The sequence below is a fragment of the Chiloscyllium plagiosum genome, unplaced genomic scaffold (assembly GCF_037043375.1).
Source record: "Chiloscyllium plagiosum isolate Xiang-an unplaced genomic scaffold, Cpla_swu_hap1 HiC_scaffold_13, whole genome shotgun sequence".
NCBI classification, from domain to species: domain Eukaryota; kingdom Metazoa; phylum Chordata; class Chondrichthyes; order Orectolobiformes; family Hemiscylliidae; genus Chiloscyllium; species Chiloscyllium plagiosum.
The window spans coordinates 96667183-96693875 of record NW_028270151.1 but is presented as its reverse complement, the minus strand read 5'-3'; the positions used below and the strand labels follow the sequence as shown (position 1 = coordinate 96693875).

The 26693-nt window shown below is 44.9% G+C and overlaps 1 long non-coding RNA gene across 1 annotated transcript; it reads right to left on the bottom strand.

Annotated features, from left to right (window-relative positions):
• Positions 1-628: 628 nt before the first annotated feature.
• On the bottom strand, positions 629-22847 carry LOC122552414 (uncharacterized). The gene is made up of 3 exons (XR_015759055.1): positions 22773-22847; positions 12190-12298; positions 629-1419 (listed from the first exon to the last, which is right to left on the bottom strand). It is a non-coding gene; the product is annotated as an uncharacterized LOC122552414 (long non-coding RNA).
• Between the last annotated feature and the right edge of the window lie 3846 nt (positions 22848-26693).

Below are 26693 nucleotides of genomic sequence, written 5' to 3'. Positions count from 1 at the left end.
GGCGGGAAAATCCAGCTGAGACCGAGGTGAGCTCAATCATCATGGTATTAAATGGTGGAGCTGGTTCGAAAGGCTGCATTGCCTCTCCTGTGCACAGTGCTTATCTTCTTACGGTAATAACTGGAAAGCTGAATCCAAAATTCACCACATTCACCCAAGGAGATTTTCGAAAAATGCCGGATAGTCAGGTGGATTAGCATTCCAAACTTAGATAGTGAGGAAGCATGTAGGAGATAATAATTTTGCAATTTTAAACTGAGGGAAGACAGTGGTTTATGGTTTTAAACTGTGTAGTACATTCACACTTTCCAGAATACGCTGTTGTGAATATCTATCCTATACTTTATTACAAAGCCAAGATCACTGATAATGAAAACCAAAACACCCAGGAAACATCACCTCACCTTGTAATCTGATTTATGATAAGTATGGATGAATTTCGAATACAGATGGAAAGCGGGAAGATTAAATCCAATCCCAAGATCCTGGCGAAAACAATAGGATGAGGCAGGAGTTTGCTAATGTAGACTGGAAGCAAAGACTTTACGGTGGGACGGTTGACGGCCAGTGGAGAAATATCAAAGCAATTTTTCAGTGTTTAGCAAAAGTATATATCAGTGAAAAGGAAGGACTGTAGGAAACGGAATAATCTGACATGGGTGGCTCAGGAAATAAGGGAGTCTATCAAATTGAAATATAAGGCATACAAATTGGCAAAGACCAAGGAGAAGCTAGGAGATTAGAAAAACTTTAAAGATCAACAGAAAGCTTGATGGGATTGGGGATAAAAAGTGACGAGTATTATCCCCAGGGCCAGAATAGCAGTTGACACTGCTAGAGGGGAACTTGTGGCCTCTGTAATTGTTGAAGTACTTAACTGAAGAAGTCTATCATCATAGAGATACACCTGATAAAGTTAAAAATTACGCCGTGCTCGGAAAGCTCGTGCTTCCAAATAAACCTGTTGGACTATAATCTGGTGTTGTGAGATTTATAAATTTTCCCACCCCACTCCAACACCGTCTCCTCCACATCAAAATCCTAACAGACAATCCCACTGAAACTGAAGAGACTGTCTGGTACTTGAGTGAGCCATGGGGGTGTGGGGGAGGGATGTGTTGTTTAAACACAATGTGCTGAATTGAAGTAGACTTTTTAAACTGCTGTTGCCATGGAGGTAATCCTGATAACCAGCCTCCATTCAAAGCCACAAACTTCGCGAACATGGACTTGGCTGTGTTTCAGTAATTTTTCCAGACGCACTGACATTTGAAATATTCGTCCACGGGCAGAATGCACACCTTTCCTTCCAGATGAAAAGGCCAATGATATTCAGATTGGGACGGATCCAGTCACCTTCAGGTCTGAACATGAAGTTCAATTTGAATTTCTCAACTGTAAATTCACCCTTTCAGTATCCTACAACAGAGAAAACAAGTCACCACTGTAAATACAGGATGGAACTTTATAAGACAATGATAGTATTAAATTGTAGTTTCCTTGTTCCCCCAAAGCTTTAAATCTCAGTCTCCTAATTTATCTCTCTTGTTAACTGAAGACCAAACCAATCTCCGCACTCCTTTCCACCATACCCAGTTTTCACAATCTCTCTCATCTCCTTGAATTCAGTTACCTCGCTCCTTTCTGCAGACTCAGAACCAAATCAATGATTCTGACTCGGAGCCTCCCGAGTGTTGGTGAATCCACCACCTAGGTCCCCGGGTTTCCTTCCTGGTTGGAACCGTATTGGGGAAAAATCAATCTGGAACATCTCATTTATATTCCCCACCTCCACCCTCTGATGAGAACCATACTGCACACACTGCTTCTTGCACACTCTGGCAAAAACATATCTGGGTGAACTAAAATGAACCAATTTCGACCTCTAATTGCAGACCCATCCTTGTCCCTTTCCATAACAATCCTGAATCTTCACAAAAAGCGTTCTGATAACTTTCTGCAAAATGCACCCCCAGTGATACTTTGACCACTCGTCAGGATACCAGGAGAGAGGCTATTCGCCGGGTCCTGTTCCCAGAGGAGGAAGTTATGGAGCTGCAAATGATAGATTAATCCCACACACCCACAGCCTCCCTCCCTGGCACTGATCGACTCTGCACACACTGCGACAATTGGCCAGCACTGCGCCCGTGCACTGGTCTCCCCTTTCAGCAAATGCTCCAGATCATATAGGAGCCTGGGTGATTGACAGCATCTGCTGTCCAATAGAGTGGAGGGGGCGGGGCTGGAGGACTGGGACAATGGGATTGTAAACAATGAATGAATGTGGAGGACACTGGGGGATGGACAGGTCAGTGAGGGACAGGAGCAGTGCAGCACCAGGAGGGGATCCTGGACAAACTGAGCAATTGGAGAGTCTGACAGGAGAGAAACTAAAGAAAGGTTCTTGTGGTTCTGTTCGCCGAGCTGGAAGTTTTTGTTGCAAACGTTTCGTCCCCTGGCGAGGCGACATCATCAGTGCTTGGGAGCCTCCTGTGAAGCGCTTCTTTGATGTTTCCTCCGGTGTTTATAGTGGTCTCTCCCTGCCGCTTCCGGTTGTCAGTTTCAGCTGTCCGCTGTAGTGGTTGGTATATTGGGTCCAGGTCGATGTGTTTGTTGATGGAGTTTGTGGATGAATGCCATGCCTCTAGGAATTCCCTGGCTGTTCTCTGTCCGCCTCGCCCTATGATAGGAGTGTTGTCCCAGTCGAATTCATGTTGCTTGTTGTCTGCGTGTGTGGCTACTAAGGATAGCTGGTCGTGTCGTTTCGTGGCTAGTTGATGTTCATGTATGCGGATTGTTAGCTGTCTTCCTGTTTGTCCTATATAGTGTTTAGTGCAGTCCTTGCATGGTATTTTGTACATTACATTCGTCTTGCTCATGTTGGGTATCGGGTCCTTCGTTCTGGTGAGTTGTTGTCTGAGCGTAGCTGTTGGCTTGTGTGCCGTTATGAGTCCTAGGGGTCGCAGTAGTCTGGCAGTCAGTTCCGAGATGCTCCTGATGTATGGTAGTGTGGCTAGTCCTTTTGGATGTTGTATGTCCTCGTTCCGTGGTCTTTCTCTTAGGCATCTGCTGATGAAGTTGCGCGGGTATCCGTTTTTGGCAAATACCTTGTATAGGTGTTCCTCTTCTTCTTTTTGCAGTCCTGGTGTACTGCAGTGTGTTGTGGCCCTTTTGAATAGTGTCCTGATGCAGCTTCGTTTGTGTGTGTTGGGGTGGTTACTTTCATAGTTTAGGACTTGGTCTGTGTGTGTGGCTTTCCTGTATACCCTTGTAGTGAATTCTCCGTCTGGTGTTCTCTGTACCATCACGTCTAGGAATGGGAGTTGGCTATCCTTTTCTTCTTCTCTCGTGAATCGGATTCCTGTGAGTGTGGCGTTGATGATCCGGTGTGTTTTTTCTATTTCCGTGATTTTAATGATTACAAACGTGTCATCGACATATCTGACCCAGAGTTTGGGCTAAATTTATGGTAGGACTGTTTGTTCTAACCTTTGCATAACTGCCTCTGCTATGAGTCCCGAGATTGGTGATCCCATGGGTGTTCCGATGATTTGTTCGGAAATCTGGTGGTTGAATGTGAAGTATGTTGTGAGGCACAAGTCCAGTAGTTTAAGTATGCCGTCTTTGTTGATAGGTTCAGCGTCCTGTTTTCTGTTCTGTATGTCCAGTAGGTTGGCCATTGTTTCTCTGGCTAGGGTTTTGTCAATCGAAGTGAACAGTGCCGTCACGTCGAATGATATCATGGTTTCTTCTATGTCTGTGTGTATATTTCTGATGATGTCCAAGAATTCCTGTGTTGATTGTACAAACTCCATCAACAAACACATCGACCTGGACCCAATATACCAACCACAACAGCGGACAGCTGAAACTGACAACCGGAAGCAGCAAGGACAGAGCACGATAAACACCGGAGGAAACATCAAAGAAGCGCTTCGCAGGAGGCTCCCAAGCACTGATGATGTCGCCTAGCCAGGGGACGAAACGTTTGCAACAAAAACTTCCAGCTCGGCGAACAGAACCACAACAACGAACACCTGAGCTACAAATCTTCGCACAAACTTTGAACACTTACGGGCGAGAGACGCTGAGACAAGCCAGGAAATGGGAATCCTGCACTAACCGACTAAGCGCCACATACGAACAACTCCGGTTCCTGCATGAATGCCGAAAGAATCGAATCCTTCCACATTGTGTCAGATACAGACCGCCAGTCAACAACCCACAAGCCAGGGAAACAGCCCAGCAGAACGGGTTCAGGATGATCCAGGTAATGATCACAGACGCGCACAACCGACTTCACAGATACAGACATGAAATTGCGCGCCAAAAGTCGTTAATTTCAAAAACCACGAATCAGGAATGGACGCGGACCATAGAATAGGCTGTCACCATAGGACAGAACAGGACCACACACCGCATAAAAACGGCACTAAAAGAAAAAATGGCCAAACTAACACACAACAAAGAGGACACTACAACACACACACGTGGGTTAAAAACCTCTCGCACAGACAGCTCACAGACACGGAAAGAACAATACTGGCCAAGGGGCTCAACTACAACCACAGGGACGCCAAGACAGCAGACTTCCTAGCAGCACTAGAATGCACACTCAGGAACAATGGACTGACAGAAGAGACACAACAAACAGTGAGACAAACTGTCGTAACTATGATAATAAGGAAAAGACAAACACATAACCTCAACAACAAGGAGAGGGAAGCACTGAAATCACTATGAAACGATAAGAACATAATCATACTACCAGCAGATAAAGGCAGAATGACGGTCATCCGAGATAAATCTGATTACATCCAAAAAGCACAACAACTACTTGAAGATACCAACACCTACCAAAAGACGGAGTTTGACCCCACCCCACAGCTCACTAATAGGATAAATAACACACTAAGGAATCTACAAAAAAATGGACAGATAACCAGAGCTGTTCTACAAAGATTGAAACTGGAAAGCAACAACACCCCCAGATTCTGTGGATTACCTAAAGTACACAAACCAGGCATCCCACTCAGACCCACAGTATCACTACCAGGGACACCATCATACAAACTGGCCAAAGAACTACAACAGAAACTAAAACACCTGGTCAGCGGATCCAAACACTCTATACAATCAACACAGGAATTCTTGGACATCATCAGAAATATACACATAGACAAAGAAGAAACCATGATATCATTCGACGTGACGGCACTGTTCACTTCGATTGACAAAACCCTAGCCAGAGAAACAATAGCCAACCTACTGGACATACAGAACAGAAAACAGGACGCTGAACCTATCAACAAAGACGGCATACTTAAACTACTGGACTTGTGCCTCACAACACACTTCACATTCAACAACCAGATTTCCGAACAAATCAACGGAACACCCATGGGATCACCAATCTCGGGACTCATAGCAGAGGCAGTTATGCAAAGGTTAGAAAAAACAGTCCTACCACAAATTCAACCCAAACTCTGGGTCAGATATGTCGATGACACGTTTGTAATCATTAAAAACACGGAAATAGAAAAAACACACCGGATCATCAACGCCACACTCACAGGAATCCGATTCACGAGAAAAGAAGAAAAGGATAGCCAACTCCCATTCCTAGACGTGATGGTACAGAGAATACCAGACGGAGAATTCACTACAAGAGTATACAGGAAAGCCACACACACAGACCAAGTCCTAAACTATGAAAGTAACCACCCCAACACACACAAACGAAGCTGCATCAGGACACTATTCAAAAGGGCCACAACACACTGCAGTACACCAGGACTGCAAAAAGAAGAAGAGGAACATCTATACAAGGTATTCGCCAAAAACGGATACCCGCGCAACTTCATCAGCAGATGCCTAAGAGAAAGACCACGGAACGAGGACATACAACAACCAAAAGGACTAGCCACACTACCATACATCAGGAGCATCTCGGAACTGACTGCCAGACTACTGCGACCCCTAGGACTCATAACGGCACACAAGCCAACAGCTACGCTCAGACAACAACTCACCAGAACGAAGGACCCGATACCCAACATGAGCAAGACGAATGTACTGTACAATACACCATGCAAGGACTGCACTAAACACTATATAGGACAAACAGGAAGACAGCTAACAATCCGCATACATGAACATCAACTAGCCACGAAACAACACGACCAGCTATCCTTAGTAGCCACACACGCAGACAACAAGCAACATGAATTCGACTGGGACAACACTCCTATCATAGGGCAAGCCAGACAGAGTACAGCCAGGGAATTCCTAGAGGCATGGCATTCATCCACAAACTCCATCAAAAAACACATCGACCTGGACCCAATATACCAACCACTACAGCGGACAGCTGAAACTGACAACCGGAAGCGGCAGGGACAGACCACCAAAACACTGGAGGAAACATCAAAGAAGCTCTTCGCAGGAGGCTCCCAAGCACTGATGATGTCGCCTAGCCAGGGGACGAAACGTTTGCAACACAAAATTCCAGCTCGGCGAACAGAACCACAACAACGAGCACCTGAGCTACAAATCTTCGCACAAACTTTGAACAGAAAGGTTCTGTTTGGAGGCTCAGGCAGGGACAGCTGGGAGACAGCATGGCCTGGTGGCTTGAGCACGTTTTCTTATCAGCCTCTTCAAAGATGCTGTTACACAACACTGATCCTGGTCTAGAGATAAAGACCCTACCACCATTTCTTGGTGGGATGGTGTAAAGAAGGGAAGATGTTCTCAATCTCACTCGCATGGAATCTCCATGAGCTCCTCCCACTTACTGTCTATGGTGGGGATGGAGGAGACAGAGCAGACAGGAGGGGTTTAGGGATATTGGGACTGCCTTTCAAAAGGAACTCACCTGTGTGGGTGATATTAACATGACTCAATATACAGTCATTAACACAAAGCTGGTGTACGTGAACTTTATCCAGAATATGAGCATTTATAGCTGGGTAACGCAGAGCCCAGTGTACAGAGTTAAGTCCTGGATATTATTAACAGCTTTGTGTGTGAGAAATCACATCTCATGAACTTGAGTCAGTTTCTTTGAAGAAGTAACAAAAAGGATTGATGAGGGCAGAGCAGTGGTTATGATCTGCATGGACTTCAGTCAGGCTTTTGACAAGGTTCCACATGGGAGACTGGTTAGCAAGGTTAGATCTCATGGAATACAGGGAGAACTAGCCATTTGGATACAGAACTGGCTCAAAGGTTGAAGACAGAGGGTACTGGCGGATGGGTGCTGTTCAGGCTGGAGGCCTGTGACAAGTGGAGTGTCACAAGGATCGGTGCTGGATCCACTTTTCATTATTTATATCATTGACTTGGATGTGAACATAAGAGGTATTGTTAGTAAGTTTGCAGATGACACCGAAATTGGAGTTGGAGTGGACAGTGAAAAAGATTACCTCAGAGTACAAGGCATCTGGATCACATGGGCGAATGGGCTGAGGAGTTCAGTTTAGAAAAATGTGAGGTGCTGCATTTTGGAAAAGCAAACCCTAGCAGAACTTATACAGTGAATAGTAAGTTCCTGCCGACTGTTGCTAAACAAAGAGACCTTGGAGTGCAGGTACATAGTTCCTTGAAAGTAGAGTCGCAGGTAGATAGGATAGTGAAAGCGGCAGTTGGTCTGCTTTCCTTTATTGGTCAGATAGTTTAGTATAGGGGTTGGGAGGTCATATTGTGGTTGTACAGGACATTGCTAAGGAAACTTTTGGGATATTCCATGCAATTCTGGTCTCCTTCCGATCAGAAGGATGTTCACAAACTTGAAAGGGGTCAGAAAAGAATTACAAGGTTGTTGCCAGAGTTGAATAGGGTGTTTTACCTGGAGCGTCGGAGGCTGAGAGGTGACCTTACAGAGATTTATAAAATCAGGCCGAGCATGGATAGGTTAAATAGACACGGTCTTTTCCCTGTGGTGGGGGAGTCCAGACCTAGGGAGACGAGGGTAGGCAGGCATTGGGTGGCAGAGGGTGGGGAGACAGAGAGAGTGGCGGGATAGAGAAGGGTGGCAGAGAGAAGGATGAAGAGAGAGATGAGGAACAGACAGTGGGGACAGAGGAAGTGACGGGGGACAGACAGAGGGGACAGACAGACAGACAGGGAACAGACAGACAGATGGGGGGACAGACAGAGAGTGGAAGAAAGGGGGGAACAGACAGAGAGGGGGAAGATGGAGAGAATTTTTATAGATCAAAATTCAACCCTGTTGCTGTTTTCTCTCCATCCACTTCAATCCCTCTGAAAGGCTCAGAACAACTGCATAGTTCCTGCAAAATAGAGTTTCAGGGAGATCAGATGTTGACATTTGGGATGCTGACCATTATTGGTCAGGGCACTGATTAATAAATGGACTGGTTCAATTCCACTGTCATCGTGGTGTTTGCACATTCTCCCACTGTGTTTCTGTGTGGGCTACCTCTGGGTGCTCTCGTTTCCTCCCACAATCCAAAGGCTTGTAGGTAAGGTGGATTCGCTGTGGGAAATAAGAGGTTACATGGTTAGGGTGGGATGCTGTTCCGTTGATCGGTATGGTCTCATGGGTCGAATGGCCTGTTTTCACACTGTAGGGATTCTGTCACTGAGTATAGGAGTTAGGAGTTCACTTTGTGGCTGTACTGGGCATTGGTGAGGCCAGTTTTAGAATACTACATTCAATTCTAGTCTCCCTGATTTCAGAAAGATGTTACCACAATAGGACTCAACCTCAGAATGACAAGTTCCTGGGAAGTGTGCACGAACGAACAGACTGTGCAGTGTGGTTTGATAGTTCCTTAAAAGTGGGGTTGAAGGTAGACAGGTCGGTGAAGGTGGTGTGCTGTATGCTAACTGTTATTGGGCAGTGCATTGAGTATAGGAGTTGGGAGGTCATGTTTCGGTTGTACAGTTTATTGGATCGACCACTTTTGGAATTTCCATACTGCTTTCAATTCCAGTTTCCCTGGTACAGGATGGATGTTGGGAAACTTGAAAGAGTTCAGAAACGATTTACAAGGGTGTTGCCATTATTGAACCATAGGGAGAGGCTGAATAGGTTGTGGCTATTTTCCCTGGATCACTGGACACTTGAGGTGGCATTGTAGAACTTTATAAAATTATGAGGAGCAACAATAGGGTGACTAGTCATGGGTTCTTTTTTTTCTCCCCGGGGTAGGGGAGTCTAAGAGTAGAGAGCATAGGTTTAACATGAGAGGTGAAAGACTTCAAGGGGATTTGGAGGCTTTGGAGAGGGTGAAAACAGGTTTACCAGGATGTTGTGTGGATTGGGAGAGGTTGGAAAAACTTGGATTTTTGTCTTTGGCAAGTCAGTAGCTGGGGGGTAACCAGAGAGGCACAGACAGAGTGAATAATCGGAATCTATTTTCCAAGGGGGTAGTGACAAATTCTAGAGCCACACATTTCAGAGGACTGGGGGCAATTTAAAGGAAATGCAAACCGAAACAACTGCAGATGCTGTTAACCAGAAAGAAAACAGAAGTTTCTGGAAAAGCTCAGCAGGTCTAGCAGCATCTGTGAAGAGAAATTAGAGTTAATGTTTCTGAGGAAGGGTGACCGGTCCCGAAACATTAATTGATTTTTCTTCACAGATACTGCATGACCTGCTGGGAATTTCCAACAACATCTGTGCAAGTTTAAAGTGAGATATGTCAGGCAAGTTTCTTATGCAGAAGGTGATAGTTGACTAGAATGTACTCTCCTGGGAGATGCAAAAGCAAGAACAATCACAACGTTTTTGAGGCAATAGGGCAAACACATAAGCCGGCATGGGTTGGCAGGAATATCGATCATGTACAGGCAGATGAAATTAGTTTGGAATGGCTTCATAATCTGCATAGACACGGTGGACCGATTATTCTGGTGCTGTAGCTGTTACGTTTTCCAAAGGGAAGAATGTCTTTTGAAGAAGTAACGAAGGATTGATGAAGGCAGAGTGGTGGACATGATCTACGTGAACTTCAGTAAGGTGTTCTGCAAGGCTCCTCATGGGAGACTGGTTAACAAGGTTAGATCTCATGGAATACAGAGGAAATCATCTATTTGAGTACAGAACTGGCTCAAAAGGTAGAAGACAGAGTGGTGGAGGGCTGCTTTTCAGACTTGAGGCCTGTGACCAGTGGAGTGTCACAACGATCGCTGTTTGATCCACTACTTTTTGTCATTTATATCAATGACTGGGATGCGAACTTGCGAACATAGGAAGGACACGTTGTGGCTGTACTGCGCATTGGTGAGGCCAGTTTTACAATACTACACTCAATTCTTTTTTTCCTGATTTCGGAAAAATGTTACCACAATACGACTCAACCTCATAATGACAAGTTCCTGGGAAGTGTGCACGAACAAATACATTGTGCGGTGTGGGTTGAGAATTACTTGAAAGTGGGTTTGAAAGTAGACAGGTCAGTGAAAATGGTGTTTGGTATGCTAGCTGTTATTGGGCAGAGCATTGAGTATAGAAGTTGGGTGATCATGGTTCGGTTGTACAGTATATTGGCTCGGCCACTTTTGGAATGCCCAGACTTCTTTTAATTCTGGTCTCCCTTCCATAGGAAAGATGTTGGGAAACCAGAATAAGTTCAGCAATGATTTACAAGGGTGTTGCCAGTATTGAAACATTTGAACCATAGGGGTGGCTGAGGCTACTTTCCCTGGAGCAGTAGATGCTGTTGGATGGCATTATGATGCAACATTTCAAAGTTGTGTGGAGCAACAACATGGTGGCTAGTCAGTTTCTTTATTCCCAGGATAGGGGAGTCCAAAAGCAGAGGGCATAGCTTTAACGTGAGAGGGGAAAGACTTCAAAAGGACCATAGAGATAACTTGCTTGGTACATGTATAAATGAGCTGGTTGGCATGGACGATTAGGACAGAGGGTCTGTTTCCATTCTGTACATCTCTATGACTCTGTTTTACTAAACTTGAGAAGCGTTTCAGAAAATATCTGCAAGGCTATTGTTAGGACTGTGGAGTTAAAGGGAAAGGCTGAATAGGCTGGGGCTTTTTCCCGAGAGCGTCAGAGACTGAGGGGTTACCTTATAGAGGAGCACAGACAGGGTGAATAGCCAGGTCTTTGTTTCCACCCACTGTCGGGGAGTTCAAAACTACAGGGAATTGGGTTTTCGGTGAGAAGGGAAAGGTTTCAAACAGATCTGAGGGCCAAACGTTTCACTCAGAGATTGGTGAGTGTATGGAATGAGCTGCCATAGGAATGATGAGCACAGGTCGAATTAATTTTAAAAGGCGTCTGGAGGGGTACACGAATAGAAAGTGTTCAGAGTGATATAGGCCAACTTACCCAAATGGAGCTGGATCAGTTTCGGATATCTGGTCGACATGGACGAGTTGGACTGAAGGGTCTGTTTCTGTGCTGGATAACTCTCTGACTCTAAGTGCCTCAGCAAAATGGTGGAAATCCACAATAAAAACAAAAAGTGCTGGAGATCCTCAGCAGGTCTGGCAGCATCTGAAATGGTGACAGATGCAGGAAACATTGTAGCCTTGAAGAAGTGTTGAGATGATCACACCACGCACTACAATATCGGTTACACGCTGAGTGCCAGAACGTGTGACTCGAATAAATAGGTGATCGATGACCAGCATGAATACGATGGGGCTGGCAAGTTGACTTTTCGGGTCAGGACTATTCATCAGGACTGATAAAGGGTACTGATCCAAAACATCAACTTTCCTGCTCCTCTGAATCTGCCTGACCTGCTGCACTTCCCCTTGCCCACATTATATAGACTCTGACTTCCAGCAATGCCCCATCTTATCCATACTGGTCATTGTGTTCAGGTCAGGCAGCATCAGTAGTGCTTGGTGTGATCATCTCAACACTTCATCAAGACTGCAATGTTTCCTGCATCTATCACCAGACAGTTTTCAGAATCTGGAACATTCCACCCGAAAATGTGCTGGAATTTGAGTTCATAAGGAATTCTAATGAGAATTTTGCAGGGAGTTTACAGGTAATCATCATGAAGTGGGTTATTGGGAATAATCTGTCAGTTCCTGCAAAGAGACTAGATATAATTTGGATAAATCTGTGCTCCCTCTCAGGCAAAATCGCCCATGGGTGATTCAACCACGAATTTGAACATCTTTTTGCATTTTGCTTGACAAAAGTATTGGAGATATTTTCCCAGAGACGGAACAGACAACCTTTTCTCCTTCCACTGTTAAATGCCAATAATATTCAGATCCTGATGACTCCGTTGACTGCAGAAATCTGTTTTTGAGATCCCGGCCTCAATCATTCTTAATTAATATCCTATAAAAATAATTCACAAAACAAAACTCAATCAGTGCAGGATAAATTGAAAAGACAAATATTTCTCTGCTATGTGTCTGATGTGTAAATGCTCCTCTTCAAATCCCCCTTCCCCCACCCAGGAAGAGGACATGTCCATGCGCCTCACTGTACCTTGCCCCTAATAAAGATGACAGCCATAACCCAGGACCTATCAGTGACTGAGGCCCACAGCCGTTTTCTTATTTGCTGCAATTGTGGGACCAAGAGTTTCTAATTCAGGTCTAACAACCTGTATAGAGGTGAAATTAAAACCTCCCAGTCTAAACTGAATCATTTTCTCCCGGTTTCCGCTGCCATTCCCCCTTCCCAGTTTCCAGCTCCTGCACACACCAAGGGCCATTCCGTGTCCCATGACCCTTCCTCAGAACCGATGGTAGCTGGGAAAATTAAATCCCTACAGTGTGGAGACAGGCCATTCGGCCCAACAAATCCACACTGACCATCCGAAGAGTATCCCACCCAGCTCCATTCCCCTACCCTATTATCCTACATTTCTCCTGAATAATGCACCTCACCTACACATCCCTGAATACGACAGGAAATTTAGCTTGGCCAATTCACCTAACGTACACATCTTTGGACTGCAGGAGATAGGGGTAAAAGAGTAAATAATAGGTGGAGATGGAGCGACTCTTCAACAACACGGCATCAACATTTCCTCATCTCCTCTCCCCGACCTTATCTCAGATCCAACCCTCTAACTCAGCACCGCCCTCAAACTGTCCCACCTGTCCATCTTCCTTCCCAATTATCCACTCCACACTCTCACCATTATCCTCCACTTGCATTTTCCTATCGCCTTCCCAACCACCTTACCGCCAGCCCGACCCACCCATCTTATTATCTGTCAGCCCTCTTCCCCACTCTCACATTCTTGATGAAGTGCTTTAGCCCAATATGTCAATTCACCTGCTGTTCTTCTCCAGCGCCACACTTTAACACAAGCTGGAAGATCACCACCACATCTTGTACCTGGGACCCTTCAGCCCTCTGGGCTCAATATTGGATTCCATAATTTTAGGTCCTAAGTCTCCCACGTCCTAGTGTCCAAGCCCCCCTACCCCATAGACCAGGCCTTGTTATTACATAGCCATTACACATTACCTATGGTTAGTCACTAACAGTCTCCATAAACAACTATTCACCCCCGGCCTCCAGCCAGATCGTTATCCATTCCTTTGTCCAACTGCTCCCATCTCTTTCTTTAGAATCTATCACCATCTATCATTTACTCCTTAACCCCTACCTTCTGCATATAAACTGACATTTTTTCTCAGTAACATCAGCTCTGACGAAGGGTCATTGGATCAGAAATGTTAACACAGATTTCTCTTCACAGATGCTGCCAGACCTGCTGAGCATTTTCAGTATTTTCTGGTTGTTGTTCCTGATTTACAGCATCTGCAATTCTTTTGATTTTCATTTACTGGGAGCTGGTAATTCAGGTCTAGCAGCCTACATCGTGTGTTTATAAACCCTCCCAGTAAACAAACTCCATCTCTCTCCCAGTCTCTCCTGTCTCTCCCACCCCCTTCACACTCACTGAGTTTCCCCCATCACAGTGATACTGCACCTGCACAGCTCATGGTCACGTGTTGACCTGCTGGCCGCACTCCTCATACACTCCCATTGGCTGGAGGATCACACCAACTCCCCTATTGGTCTGACGCTGCCGTCAATCAGCCAGGCCCCATTGTGACTTGAGTGGTGGGAGGCTGAAAGGTGACCTCAGAGGTTTATAAAATCATGAGGGGCATGGATGGGATACATAGATAAGGTTTTTTTTCCCTGGGATTAGGAAGTCCAGAACGAGGGGGCATAGGTTTAAGATGAGAGGAGAAAGTTATAAAAGGGACCCAACGGGCACCTTTTTTCATGTAGAGGGTGGTGCGTGTATGGAATCTACTGTCAGGGAAGTGGTGACAGCTGGTATAGTTACACTATTTCAAAGGCATCTTGATGAGTATATGAATAGGAAGGGTGTAGAGGGATATGGGCCACCTGCTGCCATATAGGACTAGATTAGGTTGGGGTATATAGTCGTTGTGGACGAGTTTGACTAAAGGGTCTGTTTCCGTGCTGTACATGACTAAGGCTCTGCCCTGGGATGAGCTTCATCATTCACAGTCAATGGGGCAGTATCACAGAGCACAGGGGCTGGGTGCTATTCAGCCCACTGGCGCTGCATTCTCCCCCTCTGGAGATGCTGCCATTCTGCCATTACCCCCATCCCATTTACCAGTAGCCCTCCACATTTATCCTCAGACAGTTAAATTCCAAATCTGTTTTGACAATAACTGCTGAAGTTGCATCCAGCTGTGGTTCAAACTGTTCTAGATGCTCAGAACCTACTGAGTAAAATAACCTTCACATTTTTAACCTGCATTATTTGCCAATTACCTGAAAGTAGTTACTAAAATTGTGACAATAGTTTCTCTCAGTCTTTCTGTAAATAAAATATCCTGGAAACAAATCTGCTTCTGGTTGAAATCACTGCTTAACCTTTTCAGCTCCAAGGAGAATTATCTGACCTTCTGCTAACTCTCCATCAAAGAGAAACCTACATTAATTTTAATTTATTCGTGTCATAGAGATGCACAGCACAGAAACAGATCCTTCGGTCCAACTTGTCCATGCCACCCAGTTATCCTAAATTAATCTCGTCCCATTTGTCAACATTTGGCCCATATCCTTCTAAAATTTTCATAATCACGTACCCAATCAGATGCCTTTTAAATGTTGTAATTGTATCAGCCTCCACACTTCCTCTGCAAGCTCATTCTATACACGTGCCATATTCAGCTTGAAAACATTGCTACTTAGATCCCTTTTAAATCTATTGCCTCACATCTTACGTCTGTGCTCTCTGCTTTTGGACTAACCTAACCTGGGGATAAGACCCTGGCTGTTCACCCTAACCATGTCCTTCACGATTTATCAACCTCGAAGTTCACTTCTCAGCATCCGATGCTCCAGGGAAAACAGCCCTAGCCTATTCAGCCTCTCCCTATAGGTCAAACCCTCAACCCTGGCAACATCTTTGCACATCTTGTCTGAATCCTTTCAAGTTTTATAATATCATTCCGATAGCAGGGAGACCAGGACTGAAAGCAGAATTCCAGAAATGGCTGAATCAATGTCCTGTACAGCTGTAAAATAATGTCACAACTCCTATACTCAATGCACAGACCAATAAAGGCAAGTACACCAAACACCTTCTTCACTACCCTGCCTATGTATGATTCCACTTTCAAAGAACGATGAACCTGCACCTCAATGTCTCTTTGTTCAGCAACACTCCCCAGGACCTTCCCATTAAGTGTATAAGTCCTGCCCTGATTTGCCTTCCCAAAATGCAGCAACTCACATTTTTCCGAATTACACTCCATCTGCCACTCCTCAGCCCATTTGAGTGATGTCCCATTGTACTCTGAGGTAACTTTCTCCCCTGTCCACTGCACCTCCAAATTTGGTGTCTATGTAAAGGCACTAACCATAGCTCCTATATTCACACCGAAATCATTTATATAAATGATGAAAAGCAGTGGACCCAGCACCAATCACAGGCCTCCAGTCCAAAAAGCAACCCTCCGTCACTACCCTGTGTCTCCAATCTTCCAGCCAATTTTGTATAATTTGCTAAGCAGTCTGTTATGTGGAACCTTGCTGAATGTCTTTCTGAGTCCAAGTTAGTGATTTCCATGCACAAAACCATGTTGACTATCCCTAATCATTTCTTGCCTTTCCAATTACATCCAAATCCTGTCCCTTAGAAGCCCTTCCAACAATTTGCCTGACTTCAGGTTCACCGGGGTATCGTTCCCTGGCCTTTCCTCATCACCTTTCTCAAATAATGGCGCCTGTCTTGCAGCACTGCAACTGTGGATTTCGGTGATACAAATATCTCAGCGAGGGGCCCGACAATCACTTCCCTAACTTCCCACAACGTTCTGGGACACTTCTGATCAGGTCCCAGGGATGTATTCAGCTTTATGTATTATAAGATATCCAGTACCACCTTCTCTGTAATATGGACACTTGTCAAGTTATCATTATTTATTTTTCCAAACTCTCTCACTTCCACATCCTCTTTCAGTAAAAGCTGACATGAAATCCTCGGATAATATCTCTCCCACCTCCCATGGTTCCACAGACAGCCTTGTTGGTCTTTGAGCATCCCGATTCTCTGCCTGTTTTTTCATTTGTCCTTGGTGTATTTGTTGAATCTCTTTGGGTTCTCCTTAAACCTATTTCCCAAAGCTATCTCATGTCCCCTTTTTGCTCTCCTGGTTTCACTCGGCTATACTCCTACAGGAGAAAGTGAGGTCTGCAGATGCTGGAGATCAGAGATGGAAATGTGTTGCTGGAAAAGCGCAGCAGGTCAGGCAGCATCTAGGGAACAGGAGAATCGACGTTTCGGGTATTAGCCCTTCTTCAGGAATGAGGAAAGTTGGTCCAGCAGGCTAAGATAAAAGATAGGGAGGAGGGGCTTGGGGGAGGGGCGTCGGAAATGTGATAGGTGGAAAGAGGTCAAGGTGAGGGTGATAGGTCAGACTGGGTGGGGGCGGAGAGGTCGGGAAGAAGATTGCAGGTTAGGAAGGCGGTGCTGAATTTGATGGATTTGACTGAGACAGGCTGGGGGAGGGGAAATGAGGAAACTGGTGAAATCTGAGTTCATCCCTTGTGGTTGGAGGGTTCCTAGCCGGAAGATGAGGCGTTCTTCCTCCTACCGTCGTTTCGCTGTGGTCTGACGATGGAGGAGTCCAAAGACCTGCATATCCTTGGTGGAGTGGGAGGGGGAATTGAAATGTTGAGCTACAGGGTGGTTGGGTTGGTTGGTCCGGGTATACTCCTACAGCCCTTATACTCCTCCAGGTATTCACACAAACACAGCTGTCTGTACCTGCCATATCCCTCCTTCATTTTCTTGACCAGACCCTCAATTTCCCTCGGCAGGCAGCATTCTCTACATTCATCAGCCTTGGCCTTAACAGGAACATACTGTCTGTGTACTCTCAATGTTTCATTGTCGCAGGCCTATGGAGGCAATGGCAGATGAGGATATGGAAGCAATCATTCTCAGTAAAGAGGTAGTCTTGGAAAAGATAACAGCCTAAAGGTAGATGGGTCTCCTGGCCATGATGGAATGCATCCCAGGGGACTGTAACAGATGGCAGAGGCGAAATAGCAAATGCACTCGTGATAATTCACTAAACATTGTTGGACTCTGGGACGGTTCTGACAGATTGGCAAGCTGCAAAAATGATGAAAATATTTTAAAATTGACCTGTTAGCACAACTTCTGTAGTGGGGAAAAAGCCTGATCTCCCAAATAAAAAATAGTGAGCTATCTGAATAGAAATTGTCTCATCGAGCAGACACAGCATCTATTCATGAAAGATAGACGACACTAAGATGTGTGGTAAAGCAATGTGTGCAGAGGCCACTGTAAGTCTGCACAGGGATACAGATAGGTTACGTGAGTGGGTAAGGATCTGGCAGATGGAGTTCAATGTTGGGAAATGTGAGGTCATCTATTTTGGTTGGACTAACAACAAACTGGATCATGAAATGGTGAAAACTCGCAGCATGCTGCTGTGCAGAGGGAGCTGGGTGTCCTTGTGCATGAATCAGAGGAAGTTGGTTTGCAGATGCAGCAGGTAAATAAGGCAGTGAAGGGAATATTGTCCTTCATTGCTAGAGGGATGGTTATGCTGCAGCTGTATATGGTGTTGGTGAGGCTACACCTGGAGTACTGTGTACAGGTTTGGTCTATTTACTTCAGGAAGGATGTACTGACACTGGAGGGGGTTAGAGGAGGCTCACTATTTTGAGTCAGGAGTTGAGAGGGTTGGCGTATGCGGAGAGATTGAGAAAACTGGCACTATACTCATTGGAATTTCGAAGTATGGGAGTTTGGATAGGAAAAACAATAAAATTATGAAGGGAATAGGTAAGATAGAAGCAGAGAGGTTATTTCCACTGGGGATGGGTCAAACTAGGGAGCAGAGCATCAAAATAAGGGGGTATAAGATTTAGGATTGAGCTGAGGATGGACTTCTTCAGCTAAATCTGAGAGTCTGTGGAATTTGCTGCTGAGTACAGCAGTTGAGGTTATCGACTGGACTATCTTTAGGTCAAAATGTAGATTTACGAACAGGAAAGGAATTAAGGGTGGTAGTGAGAGATCAGGAAAGTGGAGCTGAGGCCATGAAAAGATCAGCCCTGACCTTATTGAATGGCAGAGCAGGTTTGAGGGACCAGATGGCCTATTCCTTATGTTCTTATGTTCCCACTTTCAGCCGTCCTTTTTACCTGGGAATGGCAAAGAAATCTTGGAAGTTCTCTTCCCATCTGTCTTCCCTGTCAGGCCTCTTGCATTGAAGTAAAATGCGGTGTAACGTTTCAGTTCTACCTGGTTCTGTGCCTTGCCCATGCCTGCCTTGGCTGTTTGACTTCTGAACTGCACCAGCCTCAGACATACCTCTTTTCACACTATCTCTTTGGATTTACTCTTACGCCCTCACTGTTTTGATGACTCCTGAGTAGCACTAGCAAATTTCCCTGCCTGGATATTAGACACCTTCCAATTCAGGTACAATCCATCCTTCTTCTGCACGTCGACTCAACTCCAGAGGAGATTACAATGGTCAAAAAATGTGAATTCTTCTGCCCTACACCACCTACATAGCCACTCATTCATCTGCTCCAGCCTGCTATTCCTACTCTCACTAGCATGTAGCATCGGGAGTAATCCAGATATTACGACCAAGGACCTACTTTTTATATTCCAGGCTAATTTGCTCTCATCAGGACTTCATCCTTTCCCCTTCCTATGTCATTGGTACAGATGTACACCAACCTCCCACGTGTCATTCTCCCCTTTTAGAATATTCTAATGTCTGTCCGACACATCCTTGACCCTGACACCAGGGAGGTACCACCCCATTCCGATGTCTCAGTGTCAGCTGCAGAAACAGCAGTCTGTGCCCGACTAGAGAGTCGCTTATCATCGTTAATTACCGAGAACCTGATATACCTCTCATTACAGTAGAGCCAGTCTCAGTACCAGGAACTTGGCTGTCAGTGCAACATTCCCCTGAGAGTTTATGACCACCTACATTTTCCAAAACAGTATACTTGTTTGAGATTGGGATAGCCAGAGGAGGCTCCTGCACTACCTACCTCCCTCTCTTACCTTTCCGAGAGGTAAGCCATCTACCTGATTGTATCTGCAGTTTTCTGGCCTGAAACTACCCTTATCACAAACCCTGACTCTTGTAAATTCTTCATTGCCATTAAGCACCGCTCCATCTGATCCATGCAATCCAAGAGGATTTGCATCCTCACTTCCTGCAAACTATCATCAGGATCATTAAAACTCTTCCTAATCTCCGACATCCTCCCAGGAAGAGCACATCCCTGTACGAATGGCCATCTCTGCACCTTAATCTGTCGACCCAGAAAAAGGCAGAGTTTTACAGCTTTACAAAAGACTTCTCTAGAACACATTATTACCTGTATTTTTATATTTAAAACATTCAACCAAAAGATCATAAGACAGGTACTTAAATTAATAAACCCTCACCCTACTGAATGTTGCGGATTTTTAAAAATAAAACCTTTTAACAGACTGAAACCCACTGAGCTGATCCCTGGCTGAGTCACAGACATACAGCATGGAAACAGACCCTTCGGTCAAACTCGTCCATGCTGACCAGATATCCGAACCTAATCTCGTCCCATTTGCCAGCACTTGGCCCGATATCCCTCTAAACCCTTGCTATACATATACCCATCCTGATGCCTAATAAATATTGCAACCGTACCAGCCTCCAGCACTTCCTCTGGCAGCTTATCCAACAAACATACCACCGTCGCGTGAAAAAGTTACCCTTTAGGTCGCTTTTATATCTTTCACCTCTCACGCTAAACCTATGCCCTCTAGTTCTAGACTCCCCCACCCCCATGAAAATACCTTTTCTATCTATCTGATCCATGCCCCTCATGATTTTATAAACCTCTGAGATCACTCCTCAGCCTCTGATGCTCCAAGGAAAACAGCCCCAGCCTATACAGACTCTTCCTACAGCTCAAACCCTCTGCCCCTGGCAATATCATTCTAAATTCTTTTCTGAATCTTTCAAGTTACACAACATACGTCTGATAGGTGGAGAACACAATTGAATTTGCAAGAGTGGCAAAACCAATGTCCTGAACAGCTGCAACATGACCTCCCAAACTTTGTACTCAATGCTCTGACCAATAAAGGAAATCATACCAAACACCTTCACCATCCTATCTATCTGCGCCTCTACTTTCGAGGAATTATGAACCTGCACAGCAAAGTCTCTTTGTTCAGCAACACTCCACTAAGTGTATCAGTCCGGCTAAGCTTTGCTTTTCCAAGATGCAGAACCGCGCATTTATCAAAATTAAACTCCATCTGCCACTCCTCAGCACATTTGCCCATCTGATCCAGATCCCATTGAAATCTGAGGTAACCTTCTTCGCTGTGGTTTCACATGTGGAATAAACTTGCAGAGGACGTGTTAGTTGTGAATACAATTACAATTTCAGGGTGGCACAGTGGCTCAACGGTTAGCACTGCTGCTTCACAATGCCAGGAATACAGGTTCAATTCCTGCATTGGGTGGCTGTCCATGTCGAGTTTGCATATTCTTGCCCATGACAGCACGGGTTCCACAAGGTGCTCCCGTTTCCTCCCACTCTCCACAGATGTCCAGGGTAAGTCAACTGGCCGTGATCAATTGTCCATAGTGTTCAGAGATGATAAGGTTTACTGAATTAGTCAGGGGGAAATGGAGTGTAAAAGGTTAGGGGAATGGGATTCTAAGAGGAAAAACCATTTGGACCCGTACATCAATAGGGAATGCTAGGATGGATTTGGACCAAGTGGAGGCAGATGTGATTAGTTCAGTTTGAAATTATGGTCGACATGGACTGGTTGGACCACAGGGCCTGTGTCGGTGCTGTATAACTTAATGACTCTAACGCTTACTATCTCTGTGAATTCCTCTTTGCTCGGAACTCTCCCGGTCCATGCCACCTCATCCAGCCTTACAACTCTTCCTTATCTCGAATAATTCCTCTCCAGCTTCAAAACCCAAACATCTCTATCACACATATCTCGATCTCTGTAACATCCTCCATTCTCACAATCCTTTCCAACTTTCATTTCCTCCAGCTTCATTATCCTCCCTCGAGTCTCTCAAAGCTCTGCTATATGTGCCTTTCTTTATTTCTAGCCTTCAGAATGCGCAATGTTTATTTCTCACTTCCGATTCCTGCGCTGAGCTTATGAATTTCCACTTAAACCTCTCTGTCTCACTTTCCTCCCAGAAACATCGACCAATCATGTTTCATCTGTTCTCGTATCACCTTTTCTGACCTGATGTCCAGTGGAGCCTGTCATATTCCTATAATAAACATCTCAGCGGTCAACAGAACAGAAAAGGTCTCTGGTGGTCCATCGGGTCTGTGAGAAAGAGAACTACCACTGAACAATCCTCATCTATTTTCCAGTACTTGTGGAAAAGTGTTATCTATCATTGCTTCGCAAGTGCACACTAAATACAACTTAAATGTTTTCGGGATTTCTGTGTCTCCCACCCTTCCAGACAGTGAAGTTTAGTGCAACTGTTGCTCGATGATGACATCGCCCACAAGAACACAGAGCAGCTGGGTCTGTGCAAACCAGAGATCCCCACACATTGGGAAGGATGGCAGGGTCCTGGAGAGGTTGCACAGGAGATTTACCAGGATGGCTCAAGGAATGAGAGATTTTAGTGGCAGTGACATGGGTGTTGATGGTACATACTAAGAATATCCATCTTCAATAGATGGACTCTCCTTCTCAACCTCTCCCCTTGCCTGTGCTGTGGTCACCTTCAGGTTAATACACCACCAGTCATCTCTCCCTAATGAAAGAGCAGCCCTATGGTCTGGTAAGACAATGCTGACTTTACCTTTTACACAGTGATGCCACTGTACCTGGGGGGTGGAGAGAGGGAATGCTGAAGATGGTGGATGGGACACCACTCAGGCACAGTGCTTTGTCCTGGAGGATATTCACTTTCTTTAAAATTGTTGGGGGATGCACTGATGCAGACAAGTGGAGAATGTTCCAACACAATCCTGATATTTACCTTATAGAGAGCAAACAGACATTGGGAAATCAGGGGTTTGTGGAAACAGATTGTTCTCCATGAAGCAAAGGAAATTGAGAGGAGCTGTGACAGAGGGGTTTACAAAGCATATACATTAGGATGATAAACCTTACACTCATCAGCTCATCGTAATAGGATTACAGGACATATTGAAGTTTTGGGGAGATCTATCGAGATGATGGTTTGATTCAAAGGAGAACTTTTATTCAGCAAATGGGATTGAGCTGGAACACAATACTCACACACAAAGCGAATATCCAGGTCCTGATGAATTGAGTAATTCTGTCACAATTATTGAGATTACATCTGAACGTCCACCTGTAATACACGTTTATAAAATCAGTCACTGTCAGTTAATTTAAGAAATTCTCACCATCCCCTCCTCCTGGCCCAGGATGACTGTACACATTACCCCTTGTGAAGGTCAGCAGTCAGTTCAGGGGGAAATCTATGTGGGTTTCTAGGAGTTTCCACATTGGGACTTCATGTAACTGAATAGAAATGATCTTTGATACACAGGACAGAATGTTCCAAAAGTCAGTGAGATGTGGAGATCAGGATTTGCTTCCTTTTCTTTCCTTCTGTGCTGCTGCTGTGCCTCATCGATAAGAATGGGGGGTGAAAGGCTCCTGCAGCTTGATGGGCAAGTTGTCTCCATTCTGACCAATGGGCAGCAAGCTCCTCCCAGTCATTCCAAAAAGTCTCTCTGAAAAGATAATAACTGCAACCGACTGCCAGTGCTCTCAGGAAGATTGGGGGGGGGGGGGGGGGGGGGATGGAAATCTCCTAGAAAAGGCAGAACAATAAAGTTGCAATAGGATTATAAACAATTTACAGAGAGGGATTCATTGGAGAAGTGGGCAGCAAGTTGGCAAATAAAGTATAACTTGAGAAAATGTGAAGTTGCTCATTTGGGAGGAGATAATAAAAGAACAGAGTACAATTTAAATGGTGGAAACTGTAGAAAGCTGCACCACAAAAAGACCAGGGATAATTGTGCAGGAAACACAGTTACACCAGGGAATCAGGAAAGGGAATGGCATGTTGTTCCTTATTTCAAGGGGTTTGCAGTGTAAGAGTTTAGAGTATCTACCTTAGGGCAACTGTACAACATGCTGGTGACACCACATCTGGAGTACTGAGAGCGGTTTTGGACCCTTTATTTAAAGAAATATATTACTTCATTGGAGGCATTTCAGAGAAAATTCACTGAGATGATCATTGGTTTGGAGGGATTATGTTTTAAGCAAAGGCTGAAGAAGTTGGGAATCTACTTACTGGATTTGGGAATAATGAGAGGTGATCTAATTGAAACATACAGGATTCTTAAGGAGCTTGACAGGATAAATACTAAGAGGATGTGTCCCATCATGGGGGAGTATGGAACCAGTTTCTGGGTCAGTCACGGAATCAAGGGTTCTGTTTCAGATTCATCAAGTTGAAGCAACGCTGAGGCGGGTAAGGGATTTCAGAAGCAATGGAGTTGGGGAGAGGTGGAGACAAGCAACATTTTAAAGATTAGAATTTCTGGTGTTTATGATTGTGTAGATGCCTGATCAGAAGGTCACCTTGGAGTCAGATATAACAGCAATATTGTGAAGAGTGTAGTTCTACCTCAGACAGTTCCTAGTGAGAGGGAGGGGCTCAGTGGTAAGGGAAAGTAATTTGTAATAGCAACTGAATTTTAACCATTGCAATGTTTCATTGGAGGAAATTGCAGCTAATCGAGTAGCGGGGCGTGGTAAGCAGTTTGATGACTGAGTAACAGTGAAGCAATGGAGAGGGATGATGGGGAGGGAGAGCTGGGCATTGACAGTGTACATGTGAAACCGAACACGGTGCTTTTGGATAATGTCACCTCCTGGCAGTACGGAGGTGAGAAACAGGAGGGACCAAGGATAGATCCTGAAGGGACACCAAATACAAGGAATTCAGAAAGGAAAGGGAGAGTGGAGATGCAGCAGAATTCTCCAATTACAATGAGGTCAAATATTAGTTTTTTTTAGCAGAATGGATGAGAAGAACATACCGAGAAAAGGCAGACAGACAGAACAAGGAATAGTATCTGTGAATTGGCGAGGGGGGTATGACAAGCAGGAGGAGGAGTGATTTGGAATGTCAATAATTTAGCTAGACTGGGGTAAGAATAAAGTCTAACAAGGCTTGACAAGAGACTGGAGAAAGATTTTAGGTTACGACTAAAATGAGGAGCACCATGTGAGGCAGTTTGGCTTGGTGAGCTAGTGGAGAGGGAGGGAAGCAGCAGAGACAGCTGATCGGATTGTCTCAATCCAGAAACTCCTCACTCTTGTTGTTGAAGGGGAGGATTGAAATCCCACCTCGGTAGATGATGGATCTGAAGTCATGAAAAAAATAACTGGAATGAAGAATCTACAGGTTGCCATGGAACCATTGGAGATTTTTATCTGCAATTGACAATGCCCTTGACGGAAAGAAACCTGACAGTGGCCCACCAATTCCTTCATTGCAAAGTACTCATTGTTAATCACTGCAAAGTATCAACTAAGGAATGAAACTGGATGGACCACATTACATCTACCAATGCATTGGAAAATACAACTACAAAATCAGCCCTCTTGACCCTGCAACTTCCACCTCACTGTGGGCCAAGAACAGCAGCAGAACTGTACTCCAGCTCAATTTGAAATCTCATGGCTTGGTATATCTGCCACTGAACCATTAACATCAAGCCAGGGGAATGAACCCTGGTTCAATGGTGAATGCAGGAGGGCATACCAGGGGCAGTACCAGGCATACCTAAAAATGAGGTGCCAACCTGGTGCAGCTACCAAACCGGCATGCCAAACAGCACAAGCAACACCAAATAGAACTAAGTGATCCCACAACCAATTAATCAAATGTGAGCTCTGCAGTTCTGCCACGCCTAGTCATGAGTGATGATGGACAATTAAACAACTCACTGGAGGAAGCCTCACAGATACCCCCACGCTTACACATTCATGCAAAAGATAAAACGACAGCATTTGCAGCAATATTCAGCCAGCAGTGCCAAGTGGATGAGCCTTCTCCATTGGTCCCTGACATCACAGATGTGAAACGAATTGGTTGAAAACTCATTTCAAGTAATATCACGAAATGGACAAGTAGTGTAAAGGCTATGGGCTCGGCCAACACTCTGGAAATAATACAGATGGCTGTGCTTCAGGACTTGCTGCTCATCAAGAAAAGTATTGCTCCAGCACTGGGAGCTACCATCATTGTGGAACATTGCCCAGGGATGTTCAACACAAAAACACAGGAAAAATCCAACCCAGCCAATTTCGTCTATCAGTCCACACTAGATCAGAGTGAAGTGATGGAAGGTGTCATCAACAGTGCTGTCAAGCAACACCTGCTGAGCAATAGCCTGCTCAGCGATGCTTAGTTCGGCTTCTGCCAGGGCCACTCAGTTCCTGAAAGTGTTATAGACTTGATTCACAAACTGTCAAACAGCTGAATCCCAGAGGTGATGGTGACAGCCCAGTCCCATTCCAAGACCACTATTTAGACTTCAGTGATATCACCTGACCTCACCACAGTCTCAGCTCATTTACTGAAACTCTCATTCATTCATTTTGTTAACTCTAGATTTAATTATCTGAACCCACTCCTGGCCAGCATCCCACAATCACACTTCCTATAATCGCCAGAATATTGAAAACTCTACTGGCCAAGTGCTCACTTGTACCAAAACTTGCTGATCCATCAAAAGGCTCCCATTTATAAGCAACAGCAATTTACTTTCACACCCTTGATTTAATTTCTGGCCGTAATCATTCCTATCTCCCTGCACCACACCCTTTCATATCTCAATAACTCTATTTAGTTCAGACTCCCAACAATGTGTTTATTTATGAATTCACCAGTGTGACTGTTTCTATAGCTTCCAAGGCACCATGATCTGGCATTCTCACCCTAACCCTTTCCTCCTTTAAGGCATTCCTGAAAAACTGCTTATTTGGCAATGGTTATGGTCACCGGACATAACATTCTCCATCTGTGGTCATATGTCGAAGGTTTTCAATACTATTATTGTGAAATTAAAAACATGTCGATTTGTACAGATATCTTCCACTCTTCACTATCAGAGAGTGAATAATCTGGAATGTCTCTTACCCAACCACGTTGTGGGAGCACATTCA